Raw genomic sequence first — 24,520 nt, forward strand, 5'->3', positions numbered from 1 at the left:
ATCTTAATTTCTTACTTACAATTAATACTTGTCTCTGAATTTTAATTTTGACAATATTTTGAACTATTAGTCTACTTTTTGTTACTTAAAATTATCTGAGAGGAGCTTCTGTGGTAAAGAAAAGGCTTATTTCATCTTCTAGGTGGTTTACAGGATCGGGCAGGCCTCTGGTCTGGCATCTCACGGAGGATGTTCATGGCTAGTATGGAGGTCGGATCGTATGGTGAGGCAGGAAGGAAAAGAAAACCTAGGCTGAGTTTGAACTCAAATAATCCAGCATCTCCTGAGAACCATCACTCAGAGACACACCCCCAATGACCCAGACCCTCTGCTCAGCTCTGCCTCCCAGATGCCACTGATAGATTGTGTCTACCCTCAATCAATCAACCATTAATATTAAGACATCAGAGTTTAAACATCAGCATGAGTTTTAGGAAGAAAAATTCTACTCAACCCTTAACATGCTGCCCTTGGCTCCCCCCAAAATGTATGTCCTTTTCATATACAACTTTTAATCTAGTCCCAAAGTCTTAACTCAGTCCAACATTAATTTAGAAATCCAAGGTCCAATCTCATCTGAAATTCAAAGCAAAGTCTCTAAGCTATGAACCTATAAAATCAAAAACAAGCTACATACTTCCAAGATAGAACAGTGAGGCAGGCAAAGCATTTCCATTCCAAAACAGGTGAGAAAAGGAAATAGGTAATTGGGCCACAGCAAGAGCAAAATCCCACAGGGCAAACATTAATTTCCATAGTTCCACATCCATCATCTTCACACTGTGCTGAGGGAGGGCCTCCCAACAGTTTGGGTTGCCCCCCCCCCGGCCCCAGTTCTCTCCCTGAGAGTCTCATCTCTGCAGCTCCACTAAGCAGTGGAGCACCCTGCAGCAACTCTGCCCTGGAACCCATCTCTGTTTGGGACCCATGTTTACCTAAATACGCTTCCAAACCTAGTTCAAGGCCTTCACATCTACCTCCAGGCCCTGTTGGTCTTTGCCCATGTAGCTGATCTCTAAGGCTGCACACTGATGTCTGTTGCCTTCCCAGGCTGATTTGTGTTACCACTTCTGGCATTTCTTGCTGGACGTCTCACGTTATTGGCTTCTCTACTCTTTAGGGGTTTCCTTTGTAGCTCCACCCTCATAGCTTCACTATGCACTGCTCCATACAGAGGCTTCAATCCCACAGCACAACTCTCGTTTGGCCTTTTAGGCTTCCCTTTGACATCTTGGTAGAAGCTGCCATGGCTTCATAACTGTGCTTTGCACGCCTGCAAAACTAGCACCCTGCAGACCCTGCCAAGGTCGGCCACCAGCAGGAGGTGCACCGGGACAGGCCAGCCAGAATCCAGAGTGGGTCCCAGGTGCAGAAGGTGTCCTGGAACTCCTTGCTGGAAGAGCTTGCCTCAGGCTTGTACTTCTATGCTTTTGCTGCACCTGTGGTGGGAGGGGCAGCCCAAGGATCTCTGAGCAGTCTTCAGGGTCTTTCTCCCACTGTCTTGCTCATTAACACATGATGCCTTTTGCCTCAACCTACCTCTTTAGTAAGCAGTTTCTCAGTGGTGTTCTTCTGTCCCAAACATGCCGTGTTTTTTCTTTTTTTTATTCCTTCTCTGACCAGGCTGCTCATTTTCTAAATCTTTCTGTTCTGCCGCCTTTTGTTCCCAATTCTCTCAGTAAAAGATACTAAGAGCAGCCATTAGCATTTATGCTTCCACCAATGAACATTCTGCACCCTTGAAATCTTCTCTTCCAAGTAGACCAGTCCACCATTTTAAAGTTCATCTTCCCACAACCACTCTTGGGAGGGACACAATTCAGCCAGGTTTCTTGCTACAGTACACAAAGGGTGGTCTTGTCAGGGGCATGCTTGCCTTGGTTCCCTTTTGCCAACACAGCAGTGAACTATAGGTCAGAGAAACGAAAGCAAGTTTATTGAAATATATTCCAAGGAAGGAATGGGCTAATTGAGAGAGCACAAGACAACCTTTCTTCCTGGTTTGAGACTTTAATCCTAAAAGTATGAGGGAGGTTGACCAATACTATGTCCATGATGTTTAGGACTCACCTCTGTGATTGACAGCTGGGAGTTGCATAGCTTTTGGCTCTCTGCACATGTGGCTACAAACCAGACTCTTAGCTTGTCTGGGTTTTATCAGAACACTTAGTCCACAAGTTAAACCACAAAGTCAATGGTCTTGGGTGGGTCCTGGGTGGAGATCAGGGACCCTGGCCCCTCACCTGGATAAGGGTCTTATGTCCCCTGCTCAGTTGCTCTTATCAAATTATCTGCCTGATGATCTTTAGTTCAATGTCCAAGAGGATCTTCACTTCCACCTGAAACCTCACCTCTACTATTCACATGTCTAGCAGAATTATGGCTTCCTGCACACTCACCAGAATTGCTCATAACACCCAGCCTACAACATGGTAGGTTTTCCTGCTCCTTGGGATTTTCTGAACTTTTCCCAGCAAACCAATTCCAATGGCTCCTCCGTATTTTTGGATACAGTTAACAGTAACTACATCACTTCTGGTACCAGTTTTCTGTATTGGTCCTTTTTTTGTTACCGTAAATAAAATACCGGAGAGGAACTCCTTTGAGAAAGGAAGGGTCTATTTTGGCTTACAGGTGGGGGTTGCAAGATTGGGCAGCCCCTGGTCTGGCCTCTGATGGAGGATGCTCATGGCAGGCTGATGTGGTGAGGCAGAAAAGAAGAAAAGAACGTAGGCTGAACTTGAACTCAAATAATGAAACCTCTCCTGAGAACTAACTCCCAGGGCACATCCCCAGCAACCAAAAACTTGTCATCATTCCCACTCCTCAGATGCCATCAATTAGATCAAATCTCCACCCTAATCAATAAACCATTAAGACATCAGAGTTTAAACGTCTGCATTAGTATTACGAAGACAAATTCTACTCAACCCATAACAAATATAAAAAAATCACAATGATAAGAGAAAGAACTTCTATATATCCTTTACACACACTCACTAGTTGTTGATATTTTGCTGCATATCCATATTTATTTTATTCCTATATTTTTATTCTCTTGAAAAGAAATTACAGACAAGATGTCTCTTTATCCCTAATGCTTCACTGTGTGTCTCCTAAAAACAAGGACATTAGCTTACATAATGGTACAACTATTATCAAGGTCAATTAGCTTAACATTGACATAATTCCATTATCTAATCATCAGATCTTATTCAAATTTCACCACTTGTTCCAATAATGACTTTCATAACAAGTTGTCCTTTAACACTTGTGTTCTTAAAGTCCGATATCAGTCTACATTTTTAAAATTAATTTTCAGGGTTTTTTTTTCCTGTCTGGAAGGTTTTTAGGATTTTTGTTTTCCTCTTAAAAGTGTAAAATTTCACCATATTTGGATTCAATTAAATTTATCCTCCTTGGCCCCAGGTAGAAAATTATGGTCAGCAAACATGTTCCTTTCTTCAGCTGGATAAATGTTTCAGTTTCATTTCTTATATGATTTCTTCTCCTCTAGCTTTTCTTTTTTTAAAAGATTTATTTAATTTGACAGTCACAATTACAGAAAGAGGGAGAGACAGAGAGAAAGACTGATATTCCATCTGCTGGTTCACTCCCCAGGAGGCTACAATGGCCGGGCTGGGCCAGGCCAAAGCCAACATCCAGGAGCCAGGAGCCAGGAGCTTCTTCCAGGTCTCCCACGTGGGTGCAGGGGCCCAAGGACTTGGGCCATCTTCCACTGCTTCCCCAGGCACATTAACAAGAAGCTGGACTGGAAGCAGAGCAGCCAGGACTTAACATTGCCTATATAGGATGCTGATGCTGCAGATGGTAACTCAACCCACTGAGCCACAGCACTGGCCCCTCCTCCACCTTTTCTCTTCTCCTGAAACTCCAGATCTCACCTTTCTCTCATATTTTTTGGTATTCTCTGAGTGCTTGGCGCTGTTCAGTAAAAAGCACCTTGGGATCCGTTAAGTCTCCATCTAAGTGGCTGGCTGAGCTGATCATTCACCAGCAGAGACAGAAATCTTGGGAAATTCCATGGTAGGGCACTCATCCTTCCATGGAGCCCAACTCCTAGATCAGGAGCAGAACACCTTGGACAGAGGAGAAGGTAAACCAATCCCCCTTACAACTAAATGGAGCATTTTGAAACCTGAAGACTGACAATCCAGAACCACGACTAGTGCTCTATTCACTCAAACTGAATCACTAATATTTGCATATATTAAACACAGACAGCATAGATATTAAGAACTTCTCTCCAGCACTAGCCTTGACATCCTTCATGAGAAAAACATTTATTATTCTTGCCATTATGAATTGTCAAATATGTGAAAATAAATACATTGTAAACTTGGAAATTTTGTGAATTTGAGAACAAAAAACTTTTTTTTTTCCTTACAAAACTCCCCCCAAACTGCTTATTACTTGCTAAGGGAGAATGATAAACACACTCCACAGATATTTTCTTCCTTACTGTGCTTTGCTCCTCTCCAGAACTTTGCCATGTTAAAGCAGTAGAAAGAGTAAGGACAAGACAGATTTCTTCTGGTAAAAAAAGTGAGTTGGAGCAGGCAGGGAAGGGAAACATTTAACCAGAAACCAAGGCTCAGGCTTTTAGATACAAAAGGTCAGCTCTGTCCTGGTCTTCAGAGTTGGTAATCTCACACAGACTTACTCAGACTAATCAACCTCATCGACATCTGAGTAGGAAACGAAGATAATTACTTTTCAGTGAAAGCTCAAGCATACCTAGAAGAGCTCAGATGTTGAAGACAAACAGACTTGATTTCAACTCTCAGTTCTATCCCCTACAAAAAAATCCTGGGACATGATCTAGCCATCCTAAAACTCAATGTCCTCATCAATATGAAATGCGAGCAGTAAAAGTACCTATCTCATGGCCAGCGTGAGATAAATTAGGATAGAACACATTAAGTGCTTGGCCTGATACTGCACAATAGCAGTCATTCTATGCACGGGGAATGCTAAACTTAACATTCACACACTCAGCTAGGCACATGTTCCCACACAGGCAAATTCACATGGCAATATAAATCGTAATCATAAGGTTCTGCAATGCACAGAGGAGTGAGGAAATGAGGACTCTTTGGGAGACCCCAAATGCCTGATGCTTGCATCCCAAAGACTGCAACCCTAGGAATTACATCATTTCTGTGTCCTGGGTATATTCATTTACCTTCAGCTGAACTCACTGATGTAAACATTACTTCTACTTCTATATTATTAAACAGAAATATAGCACAGTGTTTAACTTTCCTCAGCTTTGAGCTAAGGCGATAGAATACTCAAGACAGAGGGGAGACTATTCCAGGTTATAGGGAAGGAGGTGACCAGAGAGAAGGATCAGAAAGGTGCAGTTCTTTCTACAGCTGCACCGTTAATAAATGCAGCCTCATTTTCCTATACATGAATAAGGTTTCACTAAAGTTGCTTTTAACCCATTATAACATCCTCTGATTGTAAATTATTTCTTAAAACAGATACATCCAAAACTAGAGCCCCTGCCACAGCATTCTTTAGAGTGAGATGATGACCACAAAGGAAAAAGAAAAACGTCTTCATTGATTCTCCCCAAAACCGCATCTTTATTACAAGTCAGTTTTCTGGAAATGTCTGCCTCCAGATGGGAGTGTAGAAAAGTAGAGGCCCTTTCTGGAAGGCATGATACCCGTCATCAAGGCTGGCCTCACCACGAGCCTTTTAGGAGCAGCAAATTCACTCCGTTCCTCTTCATGCTGTGCCAGTACACCAACAGGGAGCACTGGCCCACGTGCTTACTTTCTGCTTCGTGTATGAGCCTGCACTGTGTTATAGAACAATCAAGTTGTGAACGGGCCAGCTCTCTGAAGTGGCGTGGTTTAGTAGGACGAAAGGAATGGTATGGTTTCCTGTGGTACATACTGAAGATGTGTATTATGTTTTGACTGCATTTCAGCTCCCATGTGGTCCATCCCTCACTGCAGGAAGTGGGAGTGGATGGAGATTCCAGGAGCCTGGCAGCTTTAAATAAGTCACTTCAAGAAAGTCACTTCTTCAGTGAGACAATCCTGACCACAGGTTTTCTAATGAAGGAAGTTAACTATTATCACAGAAGCCCTCAATTTAACAACAATGTCAAAAAGCAAACGATGGGGGCCAGCACCATGGCGCAGCAGGTAAAGCCGCTGCCTACAGTGCCAGCATCCCATACGGCCATGGCTCAAGTCCCAGCTTCTCCACTTCCAATCCCGCTCTCTGCTGTGGCCTGGGAAAGCAGTAGAAGATGGCCCAAGTCCTTGGGCCCCTGCACCCACGTGGGAGACCTGGAAGAAGCTCCTGGCTCCTGGCTTCAGATCAGCGCAGCTCCAGTCATTGCGGCCAATTGGGGAATGAACCAGCGGATGGAAGACCTCTCTGTCTCTCTGCCTCTCCTTCTCTCTCTGTGTGACTCTGACTTATAAATAAATAAATAAATATTTAAAAAAAGAAAAACAAATGATGCATCAAAACTTGATCTTTCTGAAAGACCAGCTCCTCCATCAACCAGATACAACTAATTGTACAACCAGATATTGTAGTTCTGATATTTATTCAGAAAACAAAACCGATTCTCTTTTTGATGTGAACATTATATTCTTTTAGAAATAAAAATCAAGGCAGGTGCTGTAGCATAGTGGGTAAAGCCATGTTGTGGCCAGTTGGGGAGTGATCCAGTAGATGGAACACCCCTCTCTCTCTCTCTCTCTCTCTCTCTCAGCTTCTCCTTCTCTGTGTAACTCTTTCAAATAAATAAATAAATCTTTTTAAAAAATAAAAACCTCTCAATGAATGAATATGTATGTAAGAGCCCTAACCTAATAGAGGAGGAATTCTCTTGTGAATATTCACCCAAGAAAACACTAATTTAGGTTTCTCACAATGACTATAAGTTCCCAACAACGTATTCAATAAGTTGGTAACTTAGACCTGATACCCACGTTTCTATCAACATTTTCTGTTAACCGAAACTTATTTAAATGGATTCAATATTGCATTTACTTTTCATTCTACTTTTCTGTCAAAAAACCAGGCTAGAAGGAACTTTAAATGCAATGGGAACTCCATAGATGGAAGCTTTCTTTCAACCTCTTCACTAACTGGAACCTGGCAGAACCCACAACTGCTCCCGCCCCCACTGCACTCTCGGGAGGTGACTTTTCTCCCACACTTCAAGTTCCTTTGTACCTGAAGAATACAGCCTGCAGTGGTCCTTCCAGCCTCTCAGTGCTACTTCCAGAGTGCTCTTCTCCTTCTTCTAAAACCTTCAACTCCCTTGTGATGCAAGCTAGAGCCTATGCCACCTTCTGATCCTACTTCCTGCAGCATCTCCTAACTCAGAATCTCCCTCATTCATTTTCTTCCTCTCCATTCTTGTCCTTGTTACTTCAGCATTTATGTAGATAATCCAGTCAGGATTGTGACCATATCATTTATTGCCTTACTTACCTAAAAAAAAAAAAAAAAAAAAAAAAAAAAAAAAAAAAAAAACAAACAAAAAAAAACACTTGACAGTCTTTATTTTTTAAGATTTATTTATTATTTGAAAAACAGAGGTACAAAGAGAGAAATGGGGTGGGAGGGGACATCCTCTGGTTTACTCCCCAAAGTGGCCGAAGTGGCCAAGGCTGGACCAGGCTGAAACCAGGATCCAAGAGCTTCACCCAGTTCTCCCACGTAGGTAGCAGGGTCCCAAGAATTTGGGCCATCTTCTACTGCCTTTCCCATTAGTAGGGAGCTGGATGAGAAATGTAACAGCCAGGACCCCAACTGGCACGCATATAGGGTGCCAGTGTTGCAGGCAATAGCGTAACACTCTGCACTACAACACTGGTCCCTCTTGCCTTACTTTCAATGATCTTTTCCTTGACCAGACCTCAACCACTCATTTCTTAACATCCCCAGAACGTCAAGGTCAACCTTCCCATTCTCTACACACCTTCTCAATGATTCTTAAGAAAGAGCAGTTAGATTAGCCTAACTGGAGATGTACAATTTGGGACATGCTCAATCGGACTTGCCCCAAATGATGGAGTTAGAAACGTGCCAGGGAATTCCAATTCAATCCCATCAAGGTGGCATGTAACAATGCCATCTCACTAGTCCCAGTGATCAATTTCAGTTCACAACTGATCATAATGATAGGACTAAGAACCAAAGGGATCACATAAACAAGACTAGTGTCTGCTAATACTAGCTGATAGAATCAAGAAGGGAGAGAATGATCCATCATGGGAAGTGGGATATATAGCAGACTCATAGAATGGCAGATGTCCCAAATAGCACTCTGGCCTCAGAATCAGCCCTTAAGGCATTCGGATATGGCTGAAGAGCCCATGAGAGTATTTTAGGCATGGAAAGCCAAGACACCCTGGAAAAAAAAAAAAGAAGAAGACCTAAATGAAAGATATCTGTGAGTGAGATCCCAGTGGAAAGAAAGGGGCCATCAAAGAAGGAGGTACCTTTCTCTGAAGGGAGGAGAGAACCTCCACTTTGACTATGACCCTGTCAGAATAAGATCAAAGTCGGAGAACTCAAAAGGCTTCCATAGCCTTGGCAACTCATGACTAGAGCCTAGGGAGATTACTGATGCCATAAACAAGAGTGTCAAATTGTTAAGTCAACAACAGGAGTCACTGTGTACTTACTTCTCATGTGGGATCTGTCCTTAGTGTGTTGTCCAATGTGAAGTAATGCTATTACTAGTACTGAAACAGTATTTTACACTTTGTGTTTCTGTGTGGGTGCAAACTGATGAAATCTTTACTTAATATATACTAAATCAATCTTCTATATATAAAGATAATTGAAAATGAATCTTGATGTGAATGGAATGGGAGAGGGAGTGGGAGATTGGAGGGGTGCGATTGGGAAGGAAGTTATGGGGGGGAGAGCCATTGTAATCCATAAACTATACTTTGGAAATTTATATTTACTAAATAAAAGTTTAAAAATTAAAAAAAAAAAAAGAAAGAGCTGATTGGCCCAACCAGGTTATAATACAGAAATGTCCCAAAGAAGAAGGCATGGACAAGAGGACTGGAAGAAAAGGATGAAAGATAGTAACTGGTATCAGAAGTGATTTCCAAGTATAGAGAGAAAAGCATAAGAGAAAAAAAAAATCCAAGATGGCAGGAGACAGCCAAACAGTCCTATTTCCCACTCCCATTATGTCAGGAACTCAACAGCTTTCACATGTGTGAGTTCAGGTCAAGAGTTGACCAGACAGGCCTCAGCCAGAGAAAGGAGAGAATGAGACGACATGTCTTTGAGGACTACTGTGAAGGTTTCTCCTCTTATGTTTCAGATCTGGTGGGCTGCAGACAAGCCTGTCGGTTTCATCTCTCTGGAGAATTCTGATGCATACATCCTCCCTTCATCCAAAGGAATGTCCACCCAACATTTTGTAGTCTTTCATCTCCCAACAGTGAATACCCTCTTTCTCACTCAGTGTTCCTAGATCTATTTCATCTCCACCTATTTGTGTAACAGCACTTAAAGTCAGCACCACTGGATTACATATGATGAAGTTGAGGCCCGGAAAAAGTCAGCAACCTCCCCAGGCTCCTACAATTAGTCAGTCACAGCATCAGACACAAATCCATAATTGAGGAAGTGTAAGTCTCATCCTCTTTTTAATTCTTTTGCATCTGTTCAATTTGTAAGGCATGCAGTCCGACACCATGTTTGACACCTGTTAGACAGCTAACACACATGCCTTTGGGGTTGTGTCAAAACTGTAATGTTGATCCCTTCACTGGAGGCTGTGAGCCTGAAGACTTGTCTTTACTATTGCTTGAACTTCTTGATTTTGAGTTTGAAAAGTATCCTGAGATAACTTCTGTGCTTCCCACTAAGCGATCAAGGGCTAAGGCTGTCATACAATTCTCTGACACTTTATCAATTATTTGCAAACCAAATTTTGATGCTCAGGCTTGGTGATAATAACATTTCTATTCATTTACCGCCAAAGGAATAGCTAATCATATGATACATTATAAACTTCAGAAATTTAAAAATTAAATAGAAAGATTATTTATTCATGGATTGACCCTTGTCCTAAAGTAATTAAATAAATCTAAATTTTCAATAGATTTCTCTGTCTTTCCTCTCAAGTAATAACATGAATTCTCCCAGGATTTCCATTTCATGGAGAAATTTGTCCTCAGGTCTGGTAAGTTTTCACATGTTTGTGGACATGTATTTAATAAAGATATAATTCGTAATTGGTTTTCCATGAAAGGATCCAATTCAAATTTGAAATCCACTTTAATTGGTGGTTTTCTTTTGCAAATTACGGATTGCAATGGAAAAATTTACAAAACAAAAATCCCCACTGGCAAATGAATGTGTGTTTAAAGTTTCTGGGTCAGCTGGAGCCCCACCTTCTTTCTTTTAGCTTTAATGGTGAATCCACATTTCACCCCTGAGAGTCTCCATTCTGGCTCAGCTCCCAATTCTAGCTTCCTGCTAATGCAGTCCCTGGGAAGCAGCAAGTGATGGTTCAAGTGGTTGGGTCTCTGCTCAGGACTTCCAAGAGTGTTTCTCTCTCTCTCTCTCGCCTTTTTTAAGCATAGTGAAAAATAAGGTTGAAACATAATGAGATGTACCTTAGTGGAAGTAGCAGCCTAAAGCATTCAAGCAGAGGGAAGGGTGTGTGCAAGGCATCTCAGTGAGAACTGGCTCAGTGGGTCTGGCATAATAAAAGAGACCTCGCAAATAGAAAAGTTTACCGGACTCTTGCATTGTGCAACAACTGCTTTCCTTTATCAGGAAAGCGGATACAAGAAACACTAATTTCCTATTTTAATGCTAATTTTGTAAAAATCAGGAAGACACATCCAGAAGGAAAACTGACAAAAACTTACATAGACAACATTCTCAGGAACTAGCAGACTTGAAAACTACATACGAGCTGAAACCATTCACTCAGAGGGTACTGGACAAGAAATAACTCAACAGTTAGTCTCTGTCATCTGCAGTGAGGATGGATGTGGAGAGACATTATGCAGGAATTGTCCTGGTGTCCTTGTTCATCTCCAAAAGGGATCAGACCCCAGTCAGGATCGCGTCAGGGAAATGGGTAGTGTGCAATGCAGGGCGAAATGTCAGAGCTGCAGCACACAGACAATGGGCCCAGGCAGACAGTAAAGGCAGCTCCCCAACAATAAGGATTCACCACTAAGCATTCTTCCCACTCATCTGACCGCATTTAAGAGAAGCTTCAACTATACAAGGGAAGATGGAGACTCCACATTCTGATGTGGAAACTCTGCTTGCCTTGCACACCGGCGGTCTTAGCCCATTCTGTGTTGCTGTAACAGGACACCTGAGACAAGGTAATCTGTAACGAACAGAAATGCATTGGCTGTATTGAGAAATCCAATATCAATGGCAAAAGCTGAGAGGGTAAGAGAGAGCCCTGGCTCTATCACCAATCATACCCAGAAGTAGAATCCTCAGGGCAAAAACTCTACCTTTTAATAGTTTTTATATTGTTTTAATATAATTTTGGTAGAGACATTCATACCACAGCACTAGCGAAAGACAACAGTGGTGTGGGACAAGAGTAGCAATTTGTACCAGCAGAACACAGGCAAAAGGAAGAAAAGAAGTCCAGACTGAAAGACAAGAGAGAACACACCACTGAGAAAAGTCTATGTGGGCAAGGATTCTAACCACAGCTAAAGTAAATGGGACTTAGAAATTAGTATGTGACCTGCTTTGCTTTACTTAGCACCCATTGTGGTTGTATTACTTACAATTAAGTTAGCTTTAGGGGCCAGCATTGTGGCACAGTGCCTGCAATGCCAGCATCCTTTTATGGGTGCTGGTTTGAGTCTCTGCTGCTCCAATTCTGAATTTTCTCCCTGCTAATGTGCATGGGAAAGCAGCAGAAACTGGCCCAAGTGTTTGGGTCCCTGATACCATATGGAACACCCAGATGAAGTGTTGAAGTTGATTTGTTTCTGAGATGATTCGTTCTGAGAGGGGGGGGGGGGGGGCAAGAGGCACCGCAGAGTCACCACACAGACCCAGGGAGTCGGGTGAAAGCGGGCCAGAGGCAAGAAGCCCGCACTCATTTATTTCAGTTGCTACAGCTGCTTATATAGCCAAGCCAGCCAATCCAGTCAAGGGGCGGTCTATGCCCTAACCAATCACAGCCTGTTGCCAGGCAGTTTCCAAAGTCATCCAATCACAGCCTGTTGCCAGTCAGGCTCTGTCGCCAGGCAGTTTCTGAAAACCATCCAATCACAGCCTGTTGTCAGTCAGGCTCTGTTGTCATGTGGTTTCCGAAGCCATCCAATCACAGCCTGTTGCCAGGTAGTTTCTGTTGTAAGCGGTCATCCTGGCATGAACGTCTCACCTCAGTGGCCATCTTGGCATGATCTTCTCACCTCAGTGGCCATCTTGGCATGACCTTTTCACCTTCTCATTACACCACAATGAAGCTCCTAGCTTCAGCCTGGCCCAGCCCTGGCCATGGTGGCCACTTGGGGAGTAAACCAGCAGATGGAAGATCTCTCTCTCTCTCTCTCTCTCTCTGCTCTCTCTCTGTAACTTTGCCTTACAAATAAATAAACCTTTAAAAAACAGTTAACTTTATAGAAATGTCTATGCAGATCTTATTTTGTAAATAGGTTCAGTTGTTCTTGAAATAGTCTTTTAATGTCTCCTAAACTCCACTGGGTAATTCCTTCAGATACTGTAAGGGAAAGCCACTGGAATAAAATACACCTTGCTTAGCTATCACATTCAAAATCCTGTGCTCAGAGTGAAGCAAAGAGAGGAGCAGCCTGTCTTAAGCCAATGTCCCTGGAAGCAGAGCCTGAGACCGTGCAGGTGGTTTCCCGGGAAGGCGCACTCTGACAAACCTGTGAAGGGAGAGGCAAGGTAACCGGATACAGCCAAATGGGGAGGCTGACAAAAACATGGTCTCAGGTATAGTCTGGCCTTGGCACAATCTACTCGGACCTCTGGAGCAAAACCCACACCCTACACGTGTCCCTTCTCAAAGCAAGGGAGCTTCTATTCCCAGAGGTCCACAGCCCAGAGCTTCCCTCAGTGCAGCCCGGGATGACTTTTCAGAAAAGACGGGTACTGCGGGGCATGAAAAGCTTCACCCACAGAAGCTGTGCAGATGGGTGCAGCAGCCCAACACAGAGGGTCAGGGACAGGCACTACATTGCCTACTGCACAGTCCCTTTGCAGAATTTGCAGAATTTTCTCTTACCTGTCCTCATTTTTGTCTATCAAAACTATATTCTTTTGAGCCTAATTGTCCTGTGGTTAGAATAAGGTGAATTTGAACTCACCTCAGCTGTCTTCAATCCATTACAAGTAATAGAAATGCTGGACTGGCGCCATGGCTCACTAGGCTAATTGTCCGCATGCAGCGCCGGCACCCCGGGTTCTAGTTCCTGTTAGGGTGCTGGGTACTAGTCCTGGTTGCTCCTCTTCCAGTCCAACTCTCTGCTGTGGCCCGGGAGGGCAGTGGAGGATGGCCCAAGTGCTTGGGTCCCTGCACCTGCATGGGAGACCAGGAGGAAGCACCCTGCTCCTGGCTTCAGATGGGTGCAGCACTGGCCGCAGCAGCCATTTGGGGGGTGAACCAAAGGAAGGAAGACCTTTCTGTCTCTATCTCACTGTCTATAACTCTACCTGTCAAATAAAAATTAAAAAAAAATGAAATGCTATGATTTGGGTAAAGTAAAACTAGGGGGCCGGCGCCGCGGCTCACTAGCTAATCCTCCGCCTTGTGACGCCAGCACACCAGGTTCTAGTCCCGGTCAGGGCGCCGGATTCTGTCCCGGTTGCCCCTCTTCCAGGCCAGCTCTCTGCTGTGGACAGGGAGTGCAGTGGAGGATGGCCCAAGTGCTTGGGCCCTGCACCCCATGGGAGACCAGGATAAACACCTGGCTCCTGCCATCGGATCAGCGTGGTGCGCCAGCTGCAGCGCGCGGGCCGCGGTGGCCATTGGAGGGTGAACCAACGGCAAAGGTAGACCTTTCTCTCTGTCTCTCTCTCTGTCCACTCTGCATGTCAAAAAAAAAAAAAAAAAAACCTAGGGAAAAAAAGAAAAATTACATTGGATCTCAAATTAAAAAAAAAATCTCTAAAGGCCTCAATGCCTGCTAAACCTCATTTCTGAAGCTGTAGACCCCTGCAGGGACTTTTGGGAATGGCTCCTCTACATGAACTAGCCTCCAAAACCCCATCTCTGAAATGCAATGCAAAGAAGAAAAAGCAGCACAACCCAACAAGGTAAACTACCAGATCAGTCTTCAACACAGCACTCGCAGGGACCCAAAAGGAAAATGTTTCAGGAACAAGCACCCTGCAATCCCCAAGCAAGGCAGGCTGTTAGCAGAAAGACCACTCTTCTGGAGTCAAACATCTGCAATCGTACTCCCAGGCGTGGAAATTCACTGTATTCTCAAAAATATATTCTCCTCACTGGTTAAATCTGAACCCTAGTATATGCCACCTGTTGGAAGAGGTCTGAGGAATCCTCTAACACACAGTTTGGCTCACCGGTGTTCTACTGCAGTGGCCTATATTTCTAAGAACTAAGCTATGCTTCTCACTCCCAGCCTCTGAACTACGGGACTGGGCTTTTCCACTACAGAATCCAAACAAAAGCCACAGACACTCAAAGGCTAGCCAGAAAAGCTGTCTGTGAGAGCAGAGAAAAAGTAGAACTGACAGTGTTTTGTCAAACTTTGTTTCAAGTCATTGTTAAGCATTGTTAAGGAGTTATGTACTACTATAGTTTTTGGGTTTTTGCAACTACTTTAAAATGTATATGAGTGAAACTGACTATATTTTCATCTGATTATTTTTATAGCCCTCGTCTATTTTCTTGTTGGACTATGGTATTTTTACTTTTTGTTTGTGGAACTCTTTATCTAGTGGGTCCATTAAGTCTTTCAGTATAATATGAATTTAAAATGTTATATCAAAAAATTGTAAAATATTAGCTTGGAAAAAATTTCAAAGGACAAAAGAAAAAGAAAAAGTAGACCTGCATTTTATAGAGCAATCATCTCTGTCTAAATGATAGAAAACATTGAGGAAGAGGAGGAAGATACCCTTGATAGAATGGAGAATTTGTAAGCCATAGCCTGAGCCTGAGGGCATGATCAGCACTGAGGAGCTTTGGGTAAACCCAGAGAGTGGGAAACTGGTGTCCCCTCTATCACCTTCTGATGAGGACTCCTTATCTCGTGGATCCTGCAGACTCTCCAGCCCCCAGCTAGACAATCCCTGTTAACCACACAGTCTGATGGCCAGCGAGCCTCACAGGACTCCCTCACCCCGGCCTCCAGCATGAATGGGGGAACAGGCATTGGAAACAAAGGAGGCAGGAATGGAAAGTACAAAACACACTTCCCCCACTCTTCTGTCCTGCCCAGCATCAGCCCTTGACAGACCTTGCATTTACTCAACAGGACTCCAAGAATACCAGATGCTGTTTAAGGCTGCACAAGTCCACCACACAGAGGGAAACTGGCCAAGGTGCCAATTCTATTCCGCCCACAGAGTTGTTTGGGAGAAGAGCAGTGGGATGTAACAATTTACACTTGGATTTTTCTTTTATTTGTTCAGAATGTTGTGTCCCCTTTCCTTTTCTCCTTCCTCTTCTTTCACCACAGTTCCAATTAGAAAATTCCATTGCACAGAACTCTACTCCACAGGACCCTATATCAAATTCAGGAAGCCATTGGTGTATACAGACCCCTCAGTTCAAGAAGGCAGGACAGAGTGTGCCCTGTAATCAAAGGTGATTAAAGACAGGCGAGCCTGGTGAACATGCATCTTCGCATGCAGAGCTGTGGAGAGCGGTTCAGACAGCCCTCACGCTGCGGAGCTGCATGGGTTCCTGAAGGCACGAAAGGCGTAAGAGGCACTGATTCGGGCTTGCAAGCAAGAGTGTTGTTCGGGCTCTTATGCACGGTTGGCAAATTCAATGAAAAAGGCTCTGCTTTCAGGACACTCGGCCCTAAATGGAAAGAAATGTGTCAGCAAATCCACCAAGAGGCACAGTAAACCCAAAACTTCTGTTGGATCAAGGAGGCTGAGGTAGATGCTATTTGTTTTGCCACTGAACGCAACATCTGGATTCAGTCATGAAGAGGTCTGGCCATTCGGGTCCCATCTGGCTGAGGGGCATAACGTCTCACCAAAGGCTCAGCGCAAAGCTGCCCAAGGCTTAGAGCATACCTGAGTGCCATTAGGAACGCAAAATGTCCCTGTGAGCAGGCTCATTCCATCCTGTGCCTAGGTGACTTCAAACATTTCCCACCCCACACAGGGGTCCACCTCACACCTGCTGGGTTTCCTGGAGGTGGGAGGCTCAGGGGAAGGGGGTGATTCTGTTATCTTTACCTGCTCAAGAGCAAACAAGCGGAGACCTCACAGCCTGTCAACTAGGCCAAAGCACAAATCCCACCACTTCCTCGTTATGGGGCTAAGCGTGTTATATAGTATCAGTCTCATTGATCTTCTTGGAACAAGTGAAACAATAACAACACCTGACACGGTATCTGTTGGAGACTGCTGACAGCCATAAACGGCCACACAGAGTACTCTCCCAATGCATGTTGGCTAAAAGTATTCAATTATTACATTCTCTTTAGTGACTTCTCTTTGGTTTCTTTCTTTTTTGAAGATTTATTTATGTGAAAGGCAGAGTTAGATAAATGAAAAGACACAGAGAGGAAAATATCTTCCATCCTCTGGTTCACTCCCCAGATGGCCACAACAGCCAGGGCTGAGCCAGGCCAAAGCCAGGAGTCAAGAACTCCATCCAGCTCTCTCAGATGGGTGCAGGAGCCCAAGCAGTTGGGCCAACTTCTACTGCTTTCCCAGGCATATCAGCAGGGAGCTGGCTCAGAAGTGGAGCAGCCAGGACTTGAACCAGTGCACATATGGGATGCCCGCGTTGCAAGAAACAGCTTAAAGTATTGTGGCACCACATACTGGCCCCTCTCTGATTTCTGTACAGAAAAATTTCCTCCATTAAATTGGAAAAAAAAAAACACACCTCGACCTGCCACCTTCACAATTGACTGTCGCTCCCCCGTTCGCGGAGGAATGACACAGGACCCTGCACTGTTCTTTTGTCTGCTTGGCCCTTCCCGGGTTTGCTGCTGGTCCTTCCCTGGTTGGCTGCCGACCCCTCCACCTCCATGGAGGGGCGGCTCCCCCTGCCACTTTCCCCACTTCCGCGGGGGAGTGGCACACCGCCGGCCGGCTCTTTCGGGGGCTGCTCAGATGTTATCCGGATGTTCCCTTCAGATGTTCCTGGTGCATGTTGTCTCTCTCCTCCGTTATAGTCCTCTTCCACCAATCCCAACTCTGCTACCCACACGCCGAGTACGCTGCTCTCCTCCAATCAGGAGCAGCTCCTGCAGTTTATTGGTGGAACTGGAGGCAGCTGCGTAGAAGCTGTTTACTCCTCTCCCAGCGCCATATTGTAGGGGAGCAGATGCATAGAATAAGTCTTAATTCCAGTAACTTAGTCTAGTCCGAGTTGCTCCCCACAATTGACCACATTTCCTTCGATGTCAAGTGATCTGAAATGAGTCTTCATGTGTGTTCTGCTCTCATCCCATCCGCTCACACCTTGAGCTCCCTCCCCTGCAAAGATGGCCAAGGATCAACAACCTTGCCATGTGACCTTGAGTGCATCCCAGTGGGCAGGATCCACTTCTCTGTCCCACTGACTGGTGTGGGACAGGGGAACACGGTCAAAAGTGATATCTACCACATGGGAGCAGAACCTTTCAGTGTGCTCACTCAGTGTGCCCTCTTGCATTCTTCCCTGAGACTAGTGTACAAAATACAAACTACTCCATCAGCCTGAGCTCTGGAATGAGAAGATTCCTGGAGTCAGGCACGTGCGCCAGAATCATAGCCAACTTGCAGCCTTCATTTAATGTCAAAAATAAAGCTTGGGGGCCAGCGCTGTGGCACAGCAGGTTAAAGCTCCAGCCTGCAGTGCCAGCATCTCATATGGGTGCTGGTTCTAGTCCCAGCTGCTCCACTTCCAATCCAGCTCCCTGCTAATATGCCTGGACATCAGTGGAAGATGGGCCAAGTCCTTGGGTCCCTGCACCAACGTGGGAGACCCAGAAGGAGCTCCTGGCTCCTGGCTTCAGATCAGCTCAGCATTGGCCATTGTGGCCATTTGTGGAACAAGCCAGTAGATGGAAGACCTCTCTCTCCCTCTCTGCCTCTGTAACTCTGACATTCAAATAAATAAAATAAATCTTAAAAAAATAGTGCTTGGGGGCTAGCACCGTGGCTCACTTGGCTAATCCTCCGCCTGCAGCACCAGAATCCCATATGGGCGCTGGATTCTGTCCTGGTTGCTCCTCTTCCAGTCCAGCTCTCTGCTGTAGCCCAGGAAGGCAGTGGAGGATGGTCCAAGTGCTTGGGCCCTGCACCCGCATGGGAGACCAGGAGGAAGCACCTGGCTCCTGGCTTCGGATCAGCATAGCTCCGGCCGCAGTGGCCAATTGGGGAGTGAACCAATGGAAGGAAGACCTTTCTCTCTGTCTCTCCTTCTCACTGTCTGTAACTCTACCTGTCAAATAAATAAAACATAGTGCTTGCCTTTTATTCAGTTGAGGAGTGAGTTATTACTGCAGCAAAAGCTGACTGCTACCTAGTGTCTGTTCTCTTGCCAACTTAACAGTATCTCCTTACAATGATCAATAAAGGATGGTATGCCATGGACAATCACCCTTCTTTATTTTTTCCTTATTTATCAAGAGGCAGAGAGGCAGCAACAGACAGAGCCCCATCCACTGGTTCGCTCCCTACATGCCTACAATAGGGATGGTCGGGTGAGGCCAACACTGGGATCCAGGAACTCAATCCAGGTCTCTCATGTGGGTGTCAGGAACCCAGTTATCTCAGTCATCATCACCTCCCAAGGTCCACACTGGCAGGAGTCAGGAGCTGGATCCAGCAATCAAATAAAAGCACTCCTACATGTGCTGAAGGGATCCTGACCCCTGGGCACCTGACCCCACTGCCTTTCTTTATGGAATTCCCACTCTCCCTTCTCCCCTAGATAAAAGGTTCCCATGGGGGTGGCCATGTTTGTAACTGTAGGTTCCCCAGGCCACAAATCATTCCCTCACAGATGGGGACGTGTGAACCCATGTGCCATGGAACAAGAGGTCAGTGAAGTTATCCTACCCAGAAAAGTGGATATGAGAGGGCCATCCAGGGCAGTGTAGCCACTGTTTTTATGGCTAACTGTCCATGCACAGCCAAGGGTCTCAGCAAGAAGAGAAGGGTCCAGGATGACAGCACATGAACACAACGGCCGAAGGTCCTCTGTCCAAACAGAAGGGACTCCGCGAAAGCCAGCAACCTGGCTCAAATCCAGGCAGCAACCTGAAGACTCAAATCCAGGCAGAACAGGTCAGTACTAAAGTAGATTGAGGCTAAGGATTTCTGTCCAGACCTAACCCTGACCAAAGACTGTGGGGAGCAATCCGGACTAGACTGAGTTACTGGAATTAAGACTTATTCTATGCATCTGCTCCCCCACAATATGGCGCTGGGAGAGAAGTAAACAGCTTCCGCACAGCTGCCTCCAGTTCAACCAATAAACTGTAGGACTTGCTCCTGATTGGAGGAGAGCAGCGTACTCGGCGTGTGGGCAGCCGAGTTGGGATTGGCGGAGGAGGACTATAAAGGAGGAGAGAGACGGCATGCACCGGGAACATCTAAGGGGAACATCTAGCTGAAGGAACACCTGTGCAGCCCCCGAGAAAGCCGGCCGGCGGTGTGCCGCTCCCCTGCGGAAGTGGGGAATGTGGCCAGGGGGAACTGCCCTTCCACGGAGGTGGAAGGGATAGTAGCCAACCCGGGAAGAACCAGCAGCAAACCCGGGGAGGGCCGAGCAGACGAAAGAACAGCGCAGGGTCCTGTGTCGTTCCTCCACGAAGAGGGGGAGCGACATGGTGGTGCCGTGACTCGGATATGAAGCCTAGGCAGGGTTTAGTGTCGTTCCTCCACGAAGAGGGGGAGCGACATGGTGGTGCCGTGACTCGGATATGAAGCCTAGGCAGGGTTTAGTGTCGTTCCTCCACGAAGAGGGGGAGCGACAAAAGACTTGAGGTGTCGCGAGGTTAACTCTAAAGGGAGACTACAAAGGCTTTAGCACAGCTGACCAAACACATGTGCTCGGAAGAGTTCACAGGGCAGACCTGGGACCCTCAGGGGAGAGCACCAGCTCTCTGACATGTCATCCAGGAGGGTGAATCGAGGGCTTCTCGGTCCACCAGCAGGTCATCAAATCCAGCCTGGGTCAAGCTCCCCCTCGTCTCCAGGGTAGCGAGTCGGATCACAGGCAGAATTCCTGGGGCCCCCAGCACCACAGCTCTGAAACCCTAGAGGAGATTCAGGAACACAGGAGCGTTCTGGGCTTTAACAGAAAAGACTTCTTTACCCCCATGCCTCAGAGCTGTTTTTATATGAGGTGAAGAGCTATTTGCAACAAATAAGGTAAGAATTCACAAAGTCACCTTTCTGCTTTGACAAGGAGAGAGAAGCTAATGTGGGCAGTTATCCTACCAGGATGCAACATTCAGAAACGTGTGGCTTATTGCATTGGACACTGGAAAAACCAAGACAGGGAACTCAGCGAGGTGGTCCCTGTTGGCTCGTCCTGTCACTCATGTGAGGCCGAAGTGTACCCCCATGGAGGTTACAATGCCTTTGGCTCCCCTTCTTTAGGCCCCTGCAGACCTGACTCCCTAGACTTAAACACAAGAGAGACTTACACAGGAGATGGCCTGGTGGGAGGTGGGGGGACTCTGACCTACACCAGTAGAACCAGGTGAACAAGGGCAACCATGAACACAGGTGGACAGAGCTACAAATCACCAGGTGTGGCAGTAGAACAGTAAGAACCGGCCCCTCTCCAGTGAGAGTTCTAGACACGATCCAAACATGCACAGAGAATGCTGATTTTTAATCCTCATAACATCCCTGCAGGAAAGTTGCAATGAAAAGTCCCATTTCATAGATGAGAAAACAGCTTCACCAAGATCTTTCCTACAGACATTGCTAAGGGTGATATAAAGATTCGGCTATGGCAATGGTACTCACAGAACTGTTTTGAAAATTCTTAAATTCTGATAGTGACAAACCTTACATGTCTGACAATAAGGAGTGGATTAAATAAAGTATAATACACTTATATACTATATGCCACATTAAAATAACCTAGTATATGGGGCCGGCGCTGTGGCGCAGTGGGTTAATGCCCTGGCCTGAAGCGCTGGCATCCCATATGGTCACTGGTTCAAGTGCCGGCTGCTCCTCTTCCAATCAACTCTCTGCTATGGCCTGGGAAAGCAGTAGAGGTTGCCCCAAGTCCTTGGGCCCCTGCACCCACGTGGGAGACCTGGAAGAAGCTCCTGGCTCCTGGTTTGGATCGGCACAGCACCAGCCATTGCGGCCAATTAGGGAATGAACCATTGGACGGAAGACCTCTCTCTCTCTCTCTCTGTCTCTCCTCTCTGTGTAACTCTGACCTTCAAATAAATAAATCTTTAAAAAAAAAACCTAGTATATATTTTTGATATGTAAATTGTTCATTGTTTGTTATTCAAATTAAAAAAACAGGGCACAAAATTAAATTTTTGCTTTTATAACTCTCCATGTATGCATTTTTTTAATTCTGAAAGAAAAGTCATCAAAGTGTTCAGTGTGATTTATAAATATGAGATTATATATGCTTTTGATCAATCTTTCATATATAAGACTCTCCTGGGACAAAGAAATTTTCATATAATAATATATTTTATAAACTAAAACTTATTTTAAGAATAATAGGGGCCAGCACTGTGGCACAGCTGGTTAACGCCCTGGCCTGAAGCGCTGGCATCACATATGTGCACTGGTTCGAGTCCCGGCTGCTCCACTTCCAATCCAGCTCTCTGCTATGGCCTGGGAAAGCAGTACAAGATGGCCCAAGTCCTTAAGCCCCTGCACTGATATGGGAGACCCAGAAGAAGCTCCTGGCCCCTGGCTTTGGATCAGCGCAGCTCCAGTCATTGCGGCCAACTGGGGAATAAACCAGCAGATGGAAGACCTCTTGCTCTGTCTCTACCTTCTCTGTAACTCTGTCTTTCAAATAAATAAATAAATCTTTTTTAAAAAGAATAATCATGCCAGGGGATCCCAATACAATCCCACCAAAGTGGCATGTAACAATGCCATCTCACTAGTCCCAGTGATCAATTTCAGTTCACAATTGATCATACTGATAGGTCTAAGAGTCAAAGGGATCACACAAACAAGACTAGTGTCTGCTAATACTAGCTGATAGAATCAAAAAGGGAGAGAATGATCCATCATGGGAAGCAGGATACACAGTAGACTCATAGAATGGCAGATGTCCTAAATAGCACTCTGTCCTCAGAATCAGCCCTTAAGGCATTCGGATATGGCTGAAGAGCCCATGAGAGTATTTTAGGCATGGAAAGCCAAGACACCCTGGAAAAAAAAAAAAAGAAGACCTAAATGAAAGATATCTGTGAGTGAGATCCCAGTGGAAAGAAAGGGGCCATCAAAGAAGGAGGTACCTTTCTCTGAAGGGAGGAGAGAACTTCCACTTTGACTATGACCCTGTCGGAATAAGATCGAAGTCGGCGAACTCAAAAGGCTTCCATAGCCTAGGCAACTCATGACTAGAGCCTAGGGAGATTACTGATGCCATAAACAAGAGTGTCAAATTGTTAAGTCAACAACAGGAGTCACTGTGTACTTACTTCTCATGTGGGATCTGTCCTTAGTGTGTTGTCCAATGTGAAGTAATGCTATAACTAGTACTGAAACAGTATTTTACACTTTGTGTTTCTGTGTGGGTGCAAACTGATGAAATCTTTACTTAATATATACTGAATTGATCTTCTGTATATAAAGATAATTGAAAATGAATCTTGATGTGAATGGAATGGGAGAGGGAGTGGGAGATGGGAGGGGTGTGAGTGGGAGGGAAATTATGGGGGGGAGCCATTGTAATCCATTAACTGTACTTTGAAAATTTATATTTACTAAATAAAAAATAAATTTAAAAAATGAAAAATAAATAAATAAATAAAAAGAATAATAAAGTAGAATGGAAGGTTATGTGAGCATCTGTATCAGTTATGGAGGGTTCCTGATTCTATGGACGTAAAAACATGTGGACCTGCTCTTGCAAATGGAGTTAGTATGATAACGCATTTCCCACAGTGTGTGGCAGGAAAAAGGATGTTTCATGGCCAAATAAATTGGGAAATTCTACGTAATCCTCTTACAGGTTTATAATACATAAATTCTCCTAGAAAAGAAAAACCACTTTAATTGGTTTACCATGGCATTTTTCCAATCTTATTTAATCGCAGAGTTCCCTTACACATATTACTTATTTATGGTATTATAAATTCAAGAAATGCTCACAGAAGTGGTGCTCATATTTATCACTTTCCCTCTGCCAGGCACACACCCTTGCAGAACATGGTATGTATTTATGATCAAGGAGCTGGGAAGCATCACAGAGCTTGAATCTGAGTCTTTTGCTCCAGTATTCTCTTTCTGTGTGACCTTCAAGCAAACTCAGTTTTACAATGGAGCTCATACTAACTGCATCTCCAGCTTTGCAATAGTCTGACCTCACTTCTGATGTCTGACCACTGATTTCTTGTTGAGTCCACTCCCCCTTTCTCTTTTGGGCCCACAGACAGACAGGCTGGTAGGAACACACATGTACACACCCCCTCCTTAGCATGGCAGATAATTCTCCACAGCCCCAGCTGTTGGCCACTCTTATGTCCTCCACCTAATTCCTGGTGTGCCCAAGCCAGCCCAGACCAGTATGTGCCCACCCAGATGCCCCAGAAGTCCCTTGGTAAATAACAAGCTTTCTCTCAAATTCCCTTGATGTGCAGTGTCATCAGCCTCAACATTCAAACCAAATTCCAGGTGAGAATTCACTCTGATTCTGCAAGGCAACTGCAAATAGGTTCCTTATTAGAATGAAGTTAATTGTGTCTACCACTTAACAGATGCCTAATAAATGTTTGTTTATTAATTTCCTTCTCCAAAGTTGTTCTTCCCTAGAAGAATAGCTGCTAACTAGAGACAGAAGCAAAACAAACACATCTGACTGCTGCTTTTAAAAGAATACAAATTGTTGGTACTGTGGCCTAGTGGGTAAAGCTGCCACCTGCAGTGCCAGCATCCCATATGGGCACCTGTTTGAGTCCTGGCTATGCCACTTCCAATCCAGCTCTCTGCTATGGCAGGGGAAAGCAGCAGAAGATGGCCCAAGTCTTTGGGCCCCTGCAGCCACATGGGAGACCCAGAAGAAGCTCCTGACTCCTGGCTTCGGATCAGCACAGCTCTAGCCATTGCAGCCAATAGCAGAGTGAACCAGAGGATGGATGACCTCTCTTTCTCT

General features: G+C 45.1%; 1 long non-coding RNA gene across 8 annotated transcripts in view; it reads right to left on the reverse strand.

The window, feature by feature from the left end:
- The window catches only part of LOC103350379 (uncharacterized), a 231,001-nt gene that overhangs the window by 127,540 nt on the left and 78,941 nt on the right, over positions 1-24,520 (reverse strand). The window lies entirely within an intron of this gene.

This window comes from Oryctolagus cuniculus, chromosome 4 (assembly GCF_051225735.1).
Source record: "Oryctolagus cuniculus isolate XC-2025 breed Fujian yellow rabbit chromosome 4, ASM5122573v1, whole genome shotgun sequence".
Classification (NCBI taxonomy): Eukaryota; Metazoa; Chordata; class Mammalia; order Lagomorpha; family Leporidae; genus Oryctolagus; species Oryctolagus cuniculus.